At 43.7% G+C, this 17944-nt stretch overlaps 1 pseudogene; it reads right to left on the bottom strand.

Annotated features, from left to right (window-relative positions):
• LOC140522607 (galectin-9-like) overlaps nt 1-17944 on the bottom strand; it is a 98219-nt pseudogene that overhangs the window by 23077 nt on the left and 57198 nt on the right.

Here is a 17944-nt window from a genome sequence, read left to right as displayed (position 1 = left end):
CTTTATTTTTCCCCCTCTTCCCTTCTCCCTTATCTCTTCCATTGAATAAGATTTTTCTTACCTCTTTTATGAATTATAACCTGCCCTATTCCATTACTCCCTTTCTCTTCCCAGAATTTTCCTCCTTCAGCCCTTAATTTTTATTTTATTTTTTTTCTGTGTGTAGATGTCATCTCTTCTGATACAACACACCCTGTACTCTCAATCTATCTATGTATATGTGTGTGTATATGTATGTACAATGTCTCCAACTATCTAAATACTTAGAAATGCTTCAAGAGTTAAAAATATTTTCTTCCCATGAAGTAATGTAAACAGTTCAGCTTTAGAGTGTCTTTTACGACTTTTCTTTTCTGTTTACCTTTTCATGCTTCTCTTGATTATTGTCTTGGGAAGTCAAATTTTTAAATATAGATTTCGTCTTTTCCTCAACACGAAATCTTGAAATTCCACTATATCACTTAATGACCATTTACCCCTTCAAGTGTTATATTCAGATTTGCTGGGTAGATGATTCTTGGCTTCAATCCCAATTCCTTTGACTTCTGAAATATCTCACTCCAAGCCCTTCAATCCCTTAATGTTGAAGCTGCCAGATCCTGTGTTATCCTGATTGTATTTCCACGGTACTCAAACCATTTCTTTCTAACTGTTTGCAGTAATTTTTCCTTGATCTGGGAACTCTGAAATGTGGCCACAATATTTCTAGGCGTTTCTCTGTTCAGGTTTCTTTCAGGAGGTGATACATGAATTCTTTCAATATCCATTTTGCCCTCTGATTATCAGGGCAGATTTCCCTGATAATTTCATGGAAGATAAAGTCTAGGCTCTTTTTTTAATCATGGTTTTCAGGTAGTCCAAAAAATTTTAAATTATTTCTCCTGAATGTATTTTCAAGGTCAGTTGTTTTTCCCATGAGTTGTTTCACATTATCTTCTGTTCTTTCAAATTTTCCGTTTTGTTTACTAACTTCTTGGTTTAACTTACAGTCATTCATTTCCCTGAGTTCAATTCTCTCTTTCAAAGAATTATTTTGTTCAGTGAGCTTTTGAACCTTCTCCCCCATTTGGCTAATTCTGCTTTTTAAAACCTCCTTCTAATTGTTGGCTTTTTGGACCTCTTTTTTCAATGGAATTAGCCTCTTTTTAAAGCTGTTATTTTCCTCAGCATTTTTTTGGTTCTCCATTAGTAAGCTGTTAATTTATCTGTAGTCCAACTGGTGCTGCCCAGTGACAGACACCATGAGACAGTGAACTTCACACTTGATCAGCACCTGGAAGACAAGGGGACAATCAACCAACAAGCATTTATTAAGCACCTAATGTGTTCCAAGGACCATATCAAGCACTGGGGATAAAAAGTCATAATTCAGTAATGACTCTCAGAACCCTGAATACACTGAGGGAAAGCAACAAATGCCTCCATATGAATGAGCAACAAGATTGTAAAAGGATGGTACCTCACATCTCCTTCACATGTATTTTGTATGGACCTAAAGAGATGGAGAAAGGCTCCCCTGCTATATAGTAAATTCGCTGAGAGCGGGGCTTGTTTCAGTTTTTTGACTGGGAAATTAATTTGATAGTGTCTTGGATCATCAAACTCCTTCATGGTTCACTGGGCTCTGAAACAACCTACTCCCCACCCACCAAACCCTCTCTCCCTCCCCATGTTTCATCATGAAGGACTGGCCTTGGGCAAAGGGCATAAATCTGTGCAGAGCCCGCTCCTCAGTTCCCCACTTGTAGTTAATCAGGCTGTTCCTGAATGGCAGACCATGGCATTCTCCTGAAATCGCGGGTTCAGATGGAAGGTAATGTCATTCTCCCAACTCAGGTTGATTGTAAACCTGAAGGAGAAGGAACACAAGATGCAAACACGTTATTTCCTTTGACAGAGTGCAAGTTCAGGTTTATCTTTGTACCCTGACCACCATGGACAGCTCCTGGTGCTTTTATCCTGACTAATTCAGTCACCTCTTCCTTCTCTCCTCCACCACAGCTCTGTTTATTGGAATGCACTTTTTCCTTCAAGACCCTAGTCAGGTACCCCCTCCTCCAGGAAGGCTTCCATGATACCCCTACTCAAGCTCTTCTTTGTACTTCTCACTTTGCCTGCATCTCTCCTTTGTGCTTACTGCTAGGTCCTTATTAGTTCGAATAAGGAATCTTATGAAATGCTTATATTATTCAAATTCATCATACATATTTCTACCATACTGGAATCAATGACCCCAGTTTATATAACTGGAACTTCAAATCTGTACATATACACATATGCAACCACCATTTTTCACTTTTCTTTGGATCAGTATCGTGTGAACCCAAATCTTCCTCCCCATGAGAGTAGCCACTCCCTGAGAAAAGGTCATATCTATCTTTGTACTTTCCTCTTCCAGGCACCTTTTGCATATTGACAAATTAAAGCTTATGTAATCATTTCTATTGGTGAACCATTTTTTCTTCCCTGACATCTAGCTGGAAAACCATTCTGTCATTGCCTTCTGTCCCCCAGCAAATAAAATTGCTCTCTCAAAAGTTACAAATAGTCTCTTTTAAAAATGCATAGCATTTCACTTTTCCCCAATTACATGTTGAAACAATTATTTAATATTTGGCATTTTTGAAGTTTTTAGTTCCAAATTCTATTGCTCCCCCGTCCCTGAGATGGTAAACAAATAGATATAGGTTATACTTATGCAATCACGTAAAAACCTAATGATCCCTTCAATGCCAAATCTATCCATCTTTACCCAACTTGATCCTTCTTGAGGTCTCTGCAGCCTTTGACACTGTCAATCACCCTTTTCTCCTGGTTACTCTCTTCTCTCCAGGTTTTTGTAACACCATTATCGAGGAGGGAAGGTCCTCCTCCTGGAATGCCTTCCCTCCTCATCTGAACCTCCTGACTTTCTTGACTTCCCTAAAGTGCCAGCTAAAGTCCCATCTTGTATTGGAAACGTTTGCAGATCCCCCTTAACACTAGAGACTTCTTTCTCTTGATTATTTAGAATTTATCCTATATATGACTAGTCTGTATACAGTTGTTTGCATGTTGTCTCGACTCTGAGACTGTGATCTCCTTGAACTCTGATACTATCTTTTGCCTTTCTCTGTATCCCCAGTGCTTAGCACAGAGGCCTCGCACACAGCAGGTGTTTAATAAATGCTTATTGACTGACTAGCCCATTATGAGGAAGTGCCCTTGCTGCCCAGAGAGGAGAGGAATATCAAATAAAGGGAACTGCTTTCCCTATGAACTCAGGAGCAAAGCTCACTTGTCAGCAGGAAGCAGAACAGTGCCAGATACAATGATTTTCCTGGATGGGTAGAGTCCTCCAAAGATCGATGTGTGAAAAGTTAAGGGCTGCAGTGAAATGAGAGACAAAGGGTTAAACAATGTATTGAGCAATTTGTTTTTCAGGAAGGGTAAGTCTGAAAATGTGTAACTTGGACAATTGACAGAGAGTTTGGGAAACAATTTGGTGACTTTGAGAAAGACTAAGGATGGGGACTAATGGCAAGCCTAGAGGCCTGTATTGGGCTACCCGAGTCTTTCTTACCTGTCCAGGTCTTCGGCTGGCCACGCCGGATGCACATATGAGAGAAAGGACGTTCCAGAGTCAAACAGGGGTTGAGCTTTATTACAGGGTTTCGGTTACAAGTGCAGGGGGTCTTCTTTCTTAGGACGAAGAGGGGGAGATTTCCTAAGAAGGCTAAGCTTAAGGGAATGGAAGTAGAAGTACAAGCGGGGGAGAGAGGGGGAGGGGAGAGAGGAAAGAAAAGAAGCGGAGCCCTACTTTTCTCTTTGGCTCCACACGTGCTAAGAGCGCTTTTAGGCTTCCTCAATCCTACTTAATCTTCAGCCACACAGTTTGCATCTCAATACCATGCTGTTAGGTAACTAGGTGTGCTCCAATCCGGGACGACCTCGAGGGCAGGGAGACTCCACCCATCAGGTATCTCCGGGGGAGAGGCGGAAATACCCGAGCTAGCCGAGCTAGCTCGGTCTGACCTTCTCGAACCCCCGCTGTTCATGGAGGGCCTCGTAAGACTCTAAGATTTAGAAGTCCCACTTTTACCTGCCCGAGACTGTCCACACGGAATTGAGCTTCCAGTCCCAACAGACTAAACCTGTGATTTCATTGACATAGGGAACTTCCAGGTGAGGACACTCCCTTGACCAATGCGGGTGACTATCTTTTCTGTAACTAAAGAGCCCAGAGGAGTTGTGACTTGGCCAGGGTCACATAACCAGTATGTATAAGAGGAAAAACTTGAACCCAGGTCTTCCTGAGTCCAAGGCCAGCACTGTAATTCACCACACCACACATGTTGTTTCTCATTTTCGAGAAAAGGATGGCAAAGGTGACCTCCACAAAAAAGAAAAGTCAACAGAAGCTGGTTGCATGTATCACAAGAAGAATTGAGGCAGGGAATAAGATAGGGTTTGGGGACCATCCCAGGGGACCAAGAACATGGCCCCAGGGGAGGATTATTGCTCATTTCCAAGGGTGGGGCTGCCCTTGGCTTTCTGAGTTTTCTCCGCCCTCCTTCCCCCCAGAGGGCCTTCTCTTAGGTGACAGGGTCTAATGCTCACACCGTCTTCCCCACTGCCCTTCACCATGAGCACAAGGTAACAACTTACATACAATTGATTGGTGAACACTGAGGGTGGGAAAATAGGTGCCTAGAAAAGAGAAGAAAGAATGGAAACACCCAGAGTCAGCAACACAGAGTCACAGGCAGACTTAGTGACACAGACAGTCATAGACATACACACACGGTCACTTACAGACATACTGACATGCTCAATCACAGATGCACACACAGTCAAACAGAGGCATAGTGACACAGACAGTCACAGTCACAGACATAGTGACATACATAGTCACAGATTCACACACACAAGTAGACATAGGACATAGTCACAGACGCATGCACACAATCACACACACATACACAGTTGTACACACAGACATACACAGCTTCTCATTCACACCCACATGCACAAACACTTTCTCTCTCTCTCTCTCTCTCTCTCTCTCTCTCTCTCTCTCTCTCTCTCTGTCCCCTCCTTCTCCTCCTCCTCCTCTTCCTCTTCCTCCTTCTCCTGAAAAGCTGGAGAATATCAGTTCAGTTCTGAAACTTAAAACAGCAGTTCTTCCAAACTCTGTCTCTTTGCACAGCACTTCTTCATTGCCTGAGCTACATGACAGGTGCTGCATTGTGGATAGATTTTTCTTTTTTTCCAATTTCTTTGGGCTGCTTCCTGAATACCCCTTATCCTCTCCTCACAAGTACTGTCCACCTCCTGAACATGCCTCTCTGCTTTCCCTGCTTACACTGAGCCAGGAGAAAATACATCAGAACTAGGAGACTGTGTAGGGCACCCACTCCGTAGATGGAATACCTGCTTTCAAATGTCATCCCTTCCACTCATGTGGCCTTAAGTAAGTCACTTCTCTGGGCCTCAGTCTCCTCATGTGTAAAATCAGAGACTTGGACTCGATGGTCATTCAAGCTACTTCCAGATCTATTCCTACGATTCCCTGGAATCCTAGGACTTCTACACCCTGAGCACAAGGAGTGTGGGACACAGGCAGACATTCCTGCTGCTGCTCCTCCTGTACCCTTGAAAAGGAAGAAAAGGTCCTTATCCCCACCCCAACCTCTCAGGCACTTATCATTTTCCTTCCTGGTAAAGAGGAAAAATACTGGCTCTGGGATCAGGGAATGACCTCAGATCCCACCATTGACACTTACTGCTTGTATTACCTTAGCCCAGTCATTTCAACATAAGATCATATATTTGGAGCTGGAAGGAATCTTAGGGGTCAGAGAGTCCAATGCCCTTATTTCACAAAGGAAGAAACAAGCAGAGAGGGGTTAAGTGACTTACCTAAGGTCACACAACTACTAAGAGTCTCAGGTTGAATTTCAACCCTAGATTTCCTGACTTTGAAGTCAGCTCTCCCTATGATACCTCTCCATAGATTTAGAACTGGAAGAGACCTTAGAGATTGATGAGTCCAGCCTTTCCGGACCTCACTTTCCTCTTCTGTAAAACCCCTAGCACTTAGGTGCCTACACACAGTAGGTGCTTAACAAAAGTTTATTGACTTAGAGGGTTAGATTCCAGAACCTTAGAAAACCTTTCCAATTCTAGAGCTATGATCTTGTGTCTAGCATTCCCAGGGCCCTGGTCAAGAGGACTTCATCACAACACATGACTCAAAGAGCTCCATCTATTTCAACAGGTGAAGGGTGGAAGATGGATAGAAGGGCCGTAGAATGGTCAGCAATTTAAGTCTTACACTGGGCATCGGTGAAACAGAGTGGATTCTAGGGAAAACTGTTTGAGTCTGAAAGGAGAAACAAGAGAGAAAAAACTCAGTTAATGCACCAACCATGAAAATCCACTGTAGACCCCACCACCACCACCACCAAGAGTCCTAGCCTCACATGTTGATCTTGAATACTCTCTAGCTAGAAAGGGCTGTTTCTATTTCCACTGGGTTTCTGACCTTGGTGGAGGGGTGCTAAGAAATCTACCATGCCATCTTCCCTCTCATCAGAGACATCTTTTGGAAAACCATGCTCAATTAGCCAAATATACCAAGATTTTACCCAAATATACCAAGATTTTAAATTCCTTCCCTCCCCCCATCTCTTCACAAAAAAAGTAAGAATCTTTAGCTTCTTCTTAAGTTGGGGACTATGACTGTGGAACACTTTATTCCCTTCAACTCAGATGATGGCTTGTTTAGTTTACTGAACTGATTTTTTTCTCTCTTTTTTCTTTGTTATATGAGATAGCCCTATTGGTAGGAGATGGAGATGGAATAAATTTTAAAATGAAGATGATAGGAAAACACATAAATTAATTTTAAGACAAATACTAGGGCAGCTAGGTGGCACTGTGGATAGATCCCTGAGCTTGGAATCAGAAAGATTCATCTTCTGGTCTCAGATACTTCCTAGCAGTGTGACTTTGGCCTAGTCACTTAACCATGTTTGCCTCAGTTTCCTCATCTGTAAAATGAGCTGGATAAGAAAATGGCAAACCACTCCTGCATCTCTCCCACGAACACCCCAAATGGAGTCACAGAGTTGGACACAACTGAAAAATGACACAACAAAGGACAGTACAAATATTGGAAGAAGGGTGAGATGGAGAACTTCTGTCTTCTATGACTCCCAATGCAAATGGAGTAAGAGTTGAAAGGGGAGGCTTGACAAGCTTGGGGGTTTGGAATGGAGGTAGTAGTCAGCAAATCTTGTACCTAAGAAGGAAGCTAGACGAAGAAAGAGCTCTGGATTTGGAGTTAAAAGAGATTTGGGTTCAGCGCTGTTATTTGCTGTCACTTAACCTTTCAAGCTCAGTTTCCTCATCTTTGAAATGGGTATAAATAATACCCAAAGTACCTGCCTCAGTGGGTTGTGGTGAGTCTCAAAGAAGGCAATTTTATGAAGCATGACACCAATCTGAAAGTGCCATATGAATGATACCATCTGTCTATCGGGCACTACCACAAGAGAGGAGACTGCAGAGGAGAGGGTCCCATTCAGGGATAAGAAAGGCTGCCCAGGGATGATTCCCTCTCAGGGAATGCCTGAATCAGCTCTTTGGGGACAGACCCACTCTGATCCTAACCTGCCCAAAACCAGAAACAGGAAATACAATAATCCAAAAAGAGTCGGGGAATCTAAAACTTCCAATGACAGTTGAGGCAGCAGTCGGCCAGACAGTTCGGGGAGGCTGGAAAAAAATGAAAAACAGAACCGGGTCATTGATGGAGCATCAACAAGGTCTGAACCCTGAAGTCTGACTGGTAAGAAAGAAAAGACCTTGTAGCCTTGAAGGTACCACTCTTTCCCTCTCAAGCGTTCTTAACCTCAGGTCCATGATTGGGTGTGTCTTTTAAAAAATATTTTGATAACTGTCTTTCAGTATATTTGGATTTCTTAGTGATTCTGTTCATTTATTTTGTACATTCAAAAATATTATTTTCATCTGGAACCTTGATCTGGGGACTGGCCTAGATTAGGTTTGTTAACCTAAGGGTCTATAGACTCTAAAGATTCCTCAGAAAATTGCATCTTTATTTCAATGTATTTGGTTTCCTTCATAGTCCTTATCTTATGTTATGTGTTTTAAAAAACTGTTATTTTGGGAAGGGATCCACAAGTTTCACCAGACTGCTCAAGGGGTCTAGGGCACACACAAAAATATTCGCAGACCCTACTCTAGAGGGGGCTGCAATATGGGCCTGCTCATCTCCTATTCGCCCAAAACCCACTTTTCCCAGAACGACCCTGTTTGTCGATTTCCCCAACAGTAGGACCTACGCAGGATTTGGAGATGCCTCTCCTCCCAGGGGATAATCTTGGATGCTTCTCTAAGCAGTCAGAAGCCAAGGTTCTGATTTTTAATGCAGGTGTCCCTTCCCCCCTCCCACTTGGGAGAGTGGTAGTGAGGTAGAAGGGACCAAAGAGACCCATTCTCAAATTGTTTTCTCATTCAAAGCAGTGTCTGTCTTCTTTAGGAGGTAGAGAAGGGGCTTTCTCTTAATGACGCTTCAAAGAAAGGGAAATGCTGCCTGACCCTGTCAGAGGGAAGTGGCCCTGGGGCACCTCTCCTATTGGCAGGTGAATCTTGTCCTTCTGAAGTCCCAGGTGGGAGCAGACTTTTGCCTTCGCCCATTTTGGCTTCCTAGTGTATTAAACAATTACTGAATAAAGTGATTGTGTTAACAGCCCTGAGAGACACTGACTGTTCTAACTGATCTTACAGACAGTAACTGATGTACTTGACCTGTTTAGCTGTTCTGACTGTTGTTCTGGATGATTAAACTGTCCTGATTGTCAGACTGTTCTGTCTGACTCCCTGTTTTAAGACTCCTCTGAGTGTCTCCTGGTTGTGACTTACCTGAATAACTCCCTCTTCCCGATGTCTCAATTGCCTAATTATTCCACGTGTCTGCAGAGTTGGACCGCCTATTTTCACTGTGCAGATGGCCTTTCCCACTGTTCTCATCACACTGTTCTAACTGACCTGACTCCTGTGCTACCTAATATGTTCTATGTGCTAGGCTATGTCCTACACTAGGGGTAGACATCCTGTACCTCAGGGTCACATGTGACCATCTAGGCCCTTGTGTGAGGTCTTTTGATTGAGTCCACGTTTTACAAAAGAAATCTTTTTATGAAGGGGATTTGTTCTGTGAAGTTGGGCTTCAGTCAAAGGGCCCCACTTGAGGACCTAGAGGGTCACATGTGGTCTCAAGGCCCAAGGTTCCCCACCCCTGTTCCTAGACAAAGTGATTGATTCTTATTCTAACTAAGGGGACAGTCTCACTCTCTGTTCTAACTGCCCTCAGTCCTGCCCACACTAAGCTGACTGACATTGAACCTAAGCACTCTTCTAATGGGGTCAGTAGGTGGTTCTGATGACTGGCAGACAGCTGACCCAGACTAAACAGGGTGAAGCCTAAGTGTGCTCCCTCAATCATTGACTCACTTTGGATTTGCCCCTCTTGGTCCTATGGGGAGGTTCTGCTGCCATTGTATGATGCAGTACGTAGCAAGGAGGCTGAATAGGAGCAGATTTGCTGTTCTGTTGAAAGGAGAAAGAGAGTAGTCAAATGGACAGACAGAGGAAAAAAAACACCAGAAAGAGTGAATTGGGAATTTTGAGAGTATCTGTATTAGCCGGGCCAGCGGCCGTCTCATGGAAAAACCCAGAGGAGGCAGCCCCGAGCTAAGGTGTGTGTGTGTGTGTGTGTGTGTGTGTGTGTGTGTGTGTGTGTGTGTGTGTGTGCGCCTTTTAATCATTTTGGCACTTCCCGGTACAGCCTTGCGGTTTTAACAGCAAACATATCTCACAGAACAGTTTTGACAGGGGCCCAAGTTGCTGCTAGGCAAGGGGGCTCACCAGAAAGTGGCTGCTAGGCAAGGGGGCCCAACCCTGCCTAGCAACCAAACAGATATTTCTCAACCAAGGGGCCCCAGGGAGGAATAACGTCCACTTCACTTAACGTGCACTTCAAGAAGCCTTTGAGTTAGTTAGCAGGTTTAACAGGAGAACAGGAGAAAGGGAAGGCAGAGGGAAAGGTGGGAGTGGGGCAGGGAGCAAGGGAGAGCTGAGGGAAACTAAGAGAGAAGGGGCATCCCTGGAAATATGAAGCTTGTACAAGCTCCTAGAAGAAGGAGGCAAAGAGGTGAGCAGGCAGGTTTGAGGGAGTAACAGCCCAGTTAGTTCAAGCAGAACCTCCCTCCCGTGAATGGGGACTTCTCTGTGGCTGGTGCATGGTATGGCAAGACCCCCTACTCAAATTGACTACTCAGAGGCATCTCAAAGTGTTAACAGAAAGTTCCTTTATTTGATTCTGGAGAAGCGAGAAGTGGGGCAATCCCTTCACCAGGTAGTCTGGAGCAGGGAAGCCAAAGACAAAGGCAGAGCAGTGATATATATATATAGACGCTAAGGCAAAAACCCCTCCCACCACTGACCATTATTCTCATTGGCTGAGAAATATGGTCTTCCATTCTAGACTTGAAATCTAACCAATCCCTTTGAAATCTGGTCCAAATTTCCTCCTCTCCTGTCCATTACAAAGCCCTTGAAAATACACGTCAGCATATGCAAATGAAGGATGGAGAGTACATGTAAATGAGGCACATGCAAATGAAGGCATTGAAGAGTTATGTAAATAAGGAGGACCTGTTTGAGGACCACGGATTGCTCAGGTACATGCAAATTAGGCATTGAAAAGCTAGCGAGTTTTACCCAATCATTGAGATCCTAATACACTACGTAGCCTATATCCTTATATGGGAATTACTCCACTCTGCAGGCGTTGTAACCTGAGCCTCTTGGTCTCCTTTACCCTCTGGGAGAAGAATTCACATTCTGAGAAGTCTTCACTGAGTCTATTCCACTCAATCCCTCCTCTTATTTATTAACCTGAAGACTTCTCACAGATGTTTTAACCAAAGTTCTGTAACATGATCTCACATTGTCCATCAATTTCTTCATCCCCATCAGGGTCACTCCTGTCTTTCATCTCCACATCCTTCCTTCTTTAGTGTCATCAACTGAATGGCTCCTTCGGTTCTCTCTTCTGGCAAGCCTCAGTAGAGAATTTTGAACTATCTTAGTAATAAGTGAAATCAAACAGGGCAGACAAATAGGAAGTAATATAATACCACTAATTGCTATGAGGCCAAACCACAGTAATCTTTTCCACCAGCTCCCTTCAAACCAAGACCACCAGGATGTATTGAAAAGAGAGTTCCAAGTTTGTACAGGAACATGGACAATTTTCCTGATATTTTTGGTGATCTTTTTCACCATTTTCCCATTATCATCACTCTTAAGCAACATGTGGACGGATTGAGTTTTCCAGAAACTTCTCCTTCTTCTGCAAGTAAATAATCTAAGATCAACCTATGTTGCAGTACTACTTCCCTAGTCTGTGTAGACTGATGGACCAATAAGTCCAAGGCTTCTGCTGTTTGATTGGTAATAATTTCTACCACTGCCTGATTAGTCTATTTAATAGATATATAGGGATTCTATAACCCCAACTCCCATCTTGAGCCCAAGTTGCAGGCGCATATTCTTTGATTATCCTCTCAGGAGGCCAAGTGTCATCCTACCCATTTGTATCCCCAGTCCAAGTGAGAGAGGTATCAATGTTCCTCTTCCTTTTGGCTAGATATAAAGGGACCCCTAGATACTGTTTCCCTGATTCAGGTAAGAAGAAGAATTTAGGTCTCACCAATCCAATAGAACAAATACCCCTCCAGTTTAACAGAAGGTGCGTATTAGCTGTCTATCCACATATCCAATAACGTCCTCTCAAAGCAGGATTCTCCTTTGGAAACAATCTTGCCCCATACTCCACAGCCAGAAAGTATTTTACATCTTCCAGTCCTAATGGTCCTCCTTTCATGATCTCTGACGTACACTTCCATAGTTGTTGTTTCTTCTTCCATATACAACTTTGATAGCTCTCCCCAGTTCTATTGATTGCACTCCAGAAACTATCAAACATCATCCTATGCGTCCCATTTTCCCACTTCCATACCTGCTGCTTATACTCTGTGTAATTCCTAGTACTGTTCATATATATGCAATTCCACAGATAACTATATCCTCCATCACATGGTTTCCTGGGATCAGAGGGATTAAAATACTTATACCCACAACTCCAGTGAAGTTCCTCTTCAGTTTCGTTTTCATACGAAAAGAATGGGAAAAATGAGTGGCTGCAGGAGATCACCCTGCCATCAGAACAGGTGACACTGGTCTGATTCCATCTGTTTGCATACTGGGCACAGTCAATGTGAGCCAGGGTTTCTGGCCTTCGTATGAATGTCCACTTGCAATTACATTCTCCCAACAACGGCCATGCAACTCAGGCCCTATTTGATTTAAACAGTGTTCACCCCGAATTGATTCGGACAAAGACCATTGGTGTTTCTCTTGGCTTGTCCAGATCTATTACTTACAATTCAGGCTGGACTCAGCGGTACTGCTACCCATGGCCACTGACTTAGCCGCTGAGGTCCCCCACAAATCCAACAGCTGGTTACCCTGAAGGTATCTGCAATGGTTTGGATCAGAGTTATGAAACTATTTTCAAGAGGAGGGTTAGCAACTGGGACTTGGTGTCCCAGTAGTGGGAACAGGATCATGCCTAAAAGGGACATTCCCAAGGTATTATATTTTGGTTGCATTGCTTTCAAGGTTTATCAAGTCCACACAGGCTTAATGTAAGAGTCCTATTCATATACTGCATCAGTTAGCTTGAGACAATTGCTGAACAGAGAATCCTGTTAAGAACAAACAATAATAACCCTAGTATAGTTCCCCAAACAGCAAAACATATAATGAATTTGTATACAGGCCTCATTGGCTCTCCCTTTCCAATTTTTGCGTGTTTTCGCACACTTTTTAAATGGAGCTTCAGTTCATTTGCAGGGTCAGGGTCAGCAATCCACTCCTTTGGGGCATCCACAGGTCCTTTTGCTCTGGTGTGGTGAGTCCAGCCTCGGTCCTGGGTCCTTACAGCTGTGTCTGAAGTCAGGAGAACCTGGTAGGGATCTTCCCAGCTCGGAGTTAACTTCTCTTTCTTCCACAGCCGGATCAGGACCCAGTCACCGCGTTTAAACATGTGCACCAGAAAACCTAGAGGGGGGTGTCTGAGCAATAAGTCCCTTAAGTCGTAGTTCATGCAAATGTTTAGTTAAAGCAAACACATATTCCCTTATAAATCTGTCCCTAGTATCAGCAATTGGATCCCAGTTTCCTTCCTGTATCCCTGGGTAGGGATGCCCATACAAAAGTTCATAAGGAGATAGGCCCACATCTCTGCAAGATTTTGTTGTAATTCTTAGGAGAGCCAACGGCAAACACTTGGTCCATGGTAACTGTGTTTCCAAGGTTAATCTAGTTAGCTGTTTCTTGATTTCCTGATTCATTCTTTCTACCTTGCCTGAAGAAGGAGAGTGCCAAGGGGTATGGAACTCCCAAGAAATCTCCAATGCTTTTATTAATGACTGCAGAACTTTGACAGTAAAGTGGGTGCCTTGATCCAAATCTGTCCTCTCCACCATGCCATACCTTGGAATTATTTGGTCCAATAATATTTCATTAACTGTGGAGGCAGTGGCTTGTGATAAGGGAAAGGCCTCTACCCATGAGGTTAAGTGGTCCACTATGACCAGCAGGTATTTGAGACTGCCCACTGATGGTAGTTTGGTGAAGTCCACCTGAATGCTTTGGAAGGGTCTGTATCCTGGAGACCTGCCCCCTTGTGGGGTAAGGCGTTGAGCATTCTTATTCGTCCTTCGACAAATCAGACAGCCCTTCACCAATTGTCTGGCCAGTGTGTATAAGCCCGGTGACACAAACTTAGTCAATACAGCATCGCACAGGTTTTGGACATCCCAATGACTACCTTGATGTAGGTGTTGCAAGATTCGTCTCATCCCTGCCTTGGTCAGTACCTCACGGCCATCTGGGAGAAACAAAGGTCCTGCTTCTGCCTCCTTGGCTCCTAAGTCTTGAGCCTTTTTCTTCTCTTTTTGGGTATAGGATGGAGAGGGGAGATTGGGAGGCAAAGCAGGAATTAATATCAACATTTCAGTCTGCCCAAGTTCCCTTTCCCCAGCCTTCCTCATTTCCTTATCATCGAGGCAATTACCCTTAGCCTCAAAGGTGTTCCCTGTTTGGTGTCCCTTCACATGCACAATAGCAATGGTTTTGGGCAACAACAGATTGCTCAATACTTTAATCAATAACTTTAATAAGTGGTATGAGCTAGTTCCCTTCCCTTACTATTCACCATTCCTCTTTCTTCCCAGATTTTTCCACAAACATTGGCCACTCCCCAGACATATTTAGAGTCTGTATATGTAGATCCTTCTTTTCCATCTAACAGTTTTAAAGCCTGATTTAAAGCATCTCACAGGTTTACCCTGACCAAGCCCTAGGTAAGCTGCTAACCTGTACCAGAGAATTACTATCCCCATCTATTATGGCATACCCATTCAATCTCTTCCCTTCACCACCCAGGGGGATCCGTCTATGAACCAATTCGCTCCTTCAAATAATGGGGATTCCTATATGTCCTCCCATACCTTTCTCTGATAATCAATTATATCCAAACAACAGTGTTCCAGGTTCACAAACTCTTCAGGAGAGGCTGACAAGAAACTAGCTGGATTGAGGTTGTGGTCTTGGGATGATACTAAATCATCCTTTTCTAATAATGTGGCCTCATATTTCAGAATTCTGGAATCTGTCAGCCACCTCCCAGCTCTCTGGTTCAAGATGGATCTCACTTGGTGTGGTATGCTTACAATTAAGCAGCCTCCAAAAGTTATTTTCCTACTTTCCTGTACTAATAGGGCAGTGGCTGCTACAGCCTGTATTTAGGTTGGCCATCCTTTTGCTACTGGATCTAACATTTTTGATAAAAATGCCACCGGATGTCTCTGCCCTCCTCTTACTTGTGCCTGGACTCCCAAGGTCACTCCCTTGTCTGTGTTCACAAAGAGATGAAAGGGTTTCTCTATTGAGGGTAACGTTAATACCGGGGCTGAGATTAAAATCTCCTTGAGTTGTTTAAAGCTTTGTTCACTCTCAGAATCCCATTGGATATGTTCTGGTTTCCCTTCCAGTGGATGACTATATAGGGGTTTAGTAAGGACTGCATATGAGTCTATCCAGTTCCTGCAATATCCCACAAGGCCCAAGAATTTTCGGAGTGCTCTTTTATATTCTGGCTGAGCTGTCTGTATTATTCCTTCTACCTGAGAGGGATCTAACTTCTTTTTTCCTTTACTTATCAAGTGGTCCAGGTATTTCACTTCTCTCTCTACAAATTGCATTTTGTCTTGTGAGACCCTTAACCCCTGCAGCCCCAAGTAGTTTAAGAATCTTATAGTTGTTAAATTAACTATCTCATGCTATCCTCTGGCTATGAGTAGATCATCCACATATTGGAGAATTCAGACTCCTTCTGCGGGGTCAAAGCCTTCCAATACTCTCTCTAGAACTTGTCCAAATAAATTCAGGGATTCAGTATATCCTTGAGGTAGGACACAACATCTATATTGTTGTTTTCTCCCCGTATCTGGGTCCTCCCATTCAAAAGCAAAAATATCCCTACTCTCTCGGTCTAAGCGGCAACTCCAGAAGGCATCCTTTAAATCTGTTACACTAAACCATGAGCTGTCCTCAGGTATCCTTCCTAGTATGGTATATGCATCTGGTACCACTGGGTGGGATGATAGTACAATCTGGTTGATTTCTCTTAAGTCCTGAACCATTCCTGTCTTTCTTTTTCACAGGCAGAATGGGGGTGTTGAAAGGAGAGATGCAAGTCTCTATGAGTCCTGTTGCTAAGAGTCCTTCTATCACTGGCTTCAATCCTTTTTTCCCTTCTAATGAGACTGGGTACTGTTTGACCCTAACTACTAAAGTTGGGTCTCTCAAACGAATTTTGAGTGGTGTGATATTTAACCTGCCGGGATTTGTTGGGCTGGCCCCTACTTGAGGGTCAGCTTGCTCTCTCTCTTCCTCCCTCATTTCATATATTTTAGTTGGTATGATTAAAGTACCATGAGGAAAAGGCCAATGGAGAGTTTTGTTATTAAATCTCTTTCAGGAGGTTTACCCCAGATTCTGGGACCAAGAGTACTTGTTCTGGCACTCTAATCCCCTGATATTCGAGTTCAATTGTCTTTGTTATGGAGACTGGAAAATTTTCTTCCCTGACTCCTGAAATCATCAGGACTTCCTTAGATAAACCTACTCCCTGGGGCAATTGAGGTATTGAGGTGCGAGCTGCCCCAGAGTCCACTGAAAACACCATCTTCTCTCTCTGAGGTCCCACCCTTAAATTTACCAAAGGCTCTGGATGGGCTTTTTCAATGATCCCTTGGCACCCCTAGTTCTCCAATTCCATGAGAGAGCAGACTTTCTGCTCATCTCTCTGCTGAGGACAATTCCTGGATATATTCCCCTTCTTTCCTCATGCCCAGCAGGTTAGGGGTCCTCTCTGAGGTCCTCTCTGACTGGTCCTTCCCTGTACGTGCTGGGCTGCCCCATTATCTCTTTGTCTCATATTTTCAGGGACATAATTTCGGTCCCACCCCATCTGATCCTCCTGTTGTTTTATAACTGTATCAGTCGCTTTCTGTACTGGTTGCATAAACAATTTTGCTTTTTGCTTTTGCTTCTCATCCTCTCTCCTCACAAAAACCTTGGTGGCTTCCTCTAGTAACTCCCCAAGTGGCTTTCTATTCCACCCCTCTATCTTCTGCAGTTTCCTACTAATATCCGGCCATGCGTTAATAACAAAATGAACCTTTAACATGGCCTCTTTATCAGGATCTCAGGGATCTAAGCCCGGGAATTTCCTAACCCCTTCCTTTAACTTCTCCAAAAACTCTGAAGGAGTCTTTTCCCTTTACTGCATAATGTCAAATTATGTGGTTTGGGTACAGCATCCCTAATTCCTGTAATGATCAGTTCCCTCAAGTCCTGCATGTGCTGTCTATGTATGATTATTGTTAATCCAGCCGGGGTTCATGGTAGGGTATTTTTGTTCAGCTGATACCACCCCTGGGGCTGCGGGATGGCGCCGATCCCACTCTACCATGGCAGCCCGCCAGATAAGAGTTCTTTCCTCCTGAGTAAATAGCATGTTCACAATATGCATTAACTCACTGCAGGGGTGAATGTTAGGTCCAGAAAAATGATCTAGTTGTTCTGCTACCCCCACAGCGTCTTTCATAATTGATTTCAAATCTCTCCTAAAATTTCTGACCTCAGTGCCATTTACTGGAACACTGACATGTCCTATTTCTCCTAGTCTGCTTGGGACTTGTCTAAGAGGATACATTTTAGCCCCTGGAGTAGAGGGGTCCGAGAGTGGAAAATTTTCCAAATCTTTCTTCAATTGCCTCAGTCCCCTATTCAAATCCTGTACGATGATTTATTGGGTATTTCTAGATCTATCAGTGAGCTGTGACTGTGTTCAGGGGCAGAGGGAGAAGGTGATTCTGGTGGTGGAGCTGGTGGGGGGGCTGGGGCTTCCACCTGAGGAGGGGGTAATGCATAAGGCCGTAGGAGAGAAGGAAGAGGATTCCAGGGGTGAGGTGGGACTGTTTCCCGTTCTTTCTTACCCACCTTCTTATCCTTGGTTTGAGACAAAAATATCTGGACCCCTGGAAGCCAAAGACTGGCATAAGTAACCTCCTCTGGACTCAAAGGGTCCTTCGCATTTACATATAAACTTAGTTTTTGGCATATCCAATCCTCAGAGGAACCATATTTAGGCCAAACCGTGCTTCCTCTGATGTCTTTTTCACCCCATATGAATCAACAATACTTAATCATCTTCTTCTTATCCTTCCCTTTATAT

This window comes from Notamacropus eugenii, chromosome 2, assembly GCF_028372415.1.
Source record: "Notamacropus eugenii isolate mMacEug1 chromosome 2, mMacEug1.pri_v2, whole genome shotgun sequence".
Classification (NCBI taxonomy): domain Eukaryota; kingdom Metazoa; phylum Chordata; class Mammalia; order Diprotodontia; family Macropodidae; genus Notamacropus; species Notamacropus eugenii.
Note: the sequence above shows the minus strand (reverse complement) of the source record. Positions and strands in the feature narration are given on the sequence as shown.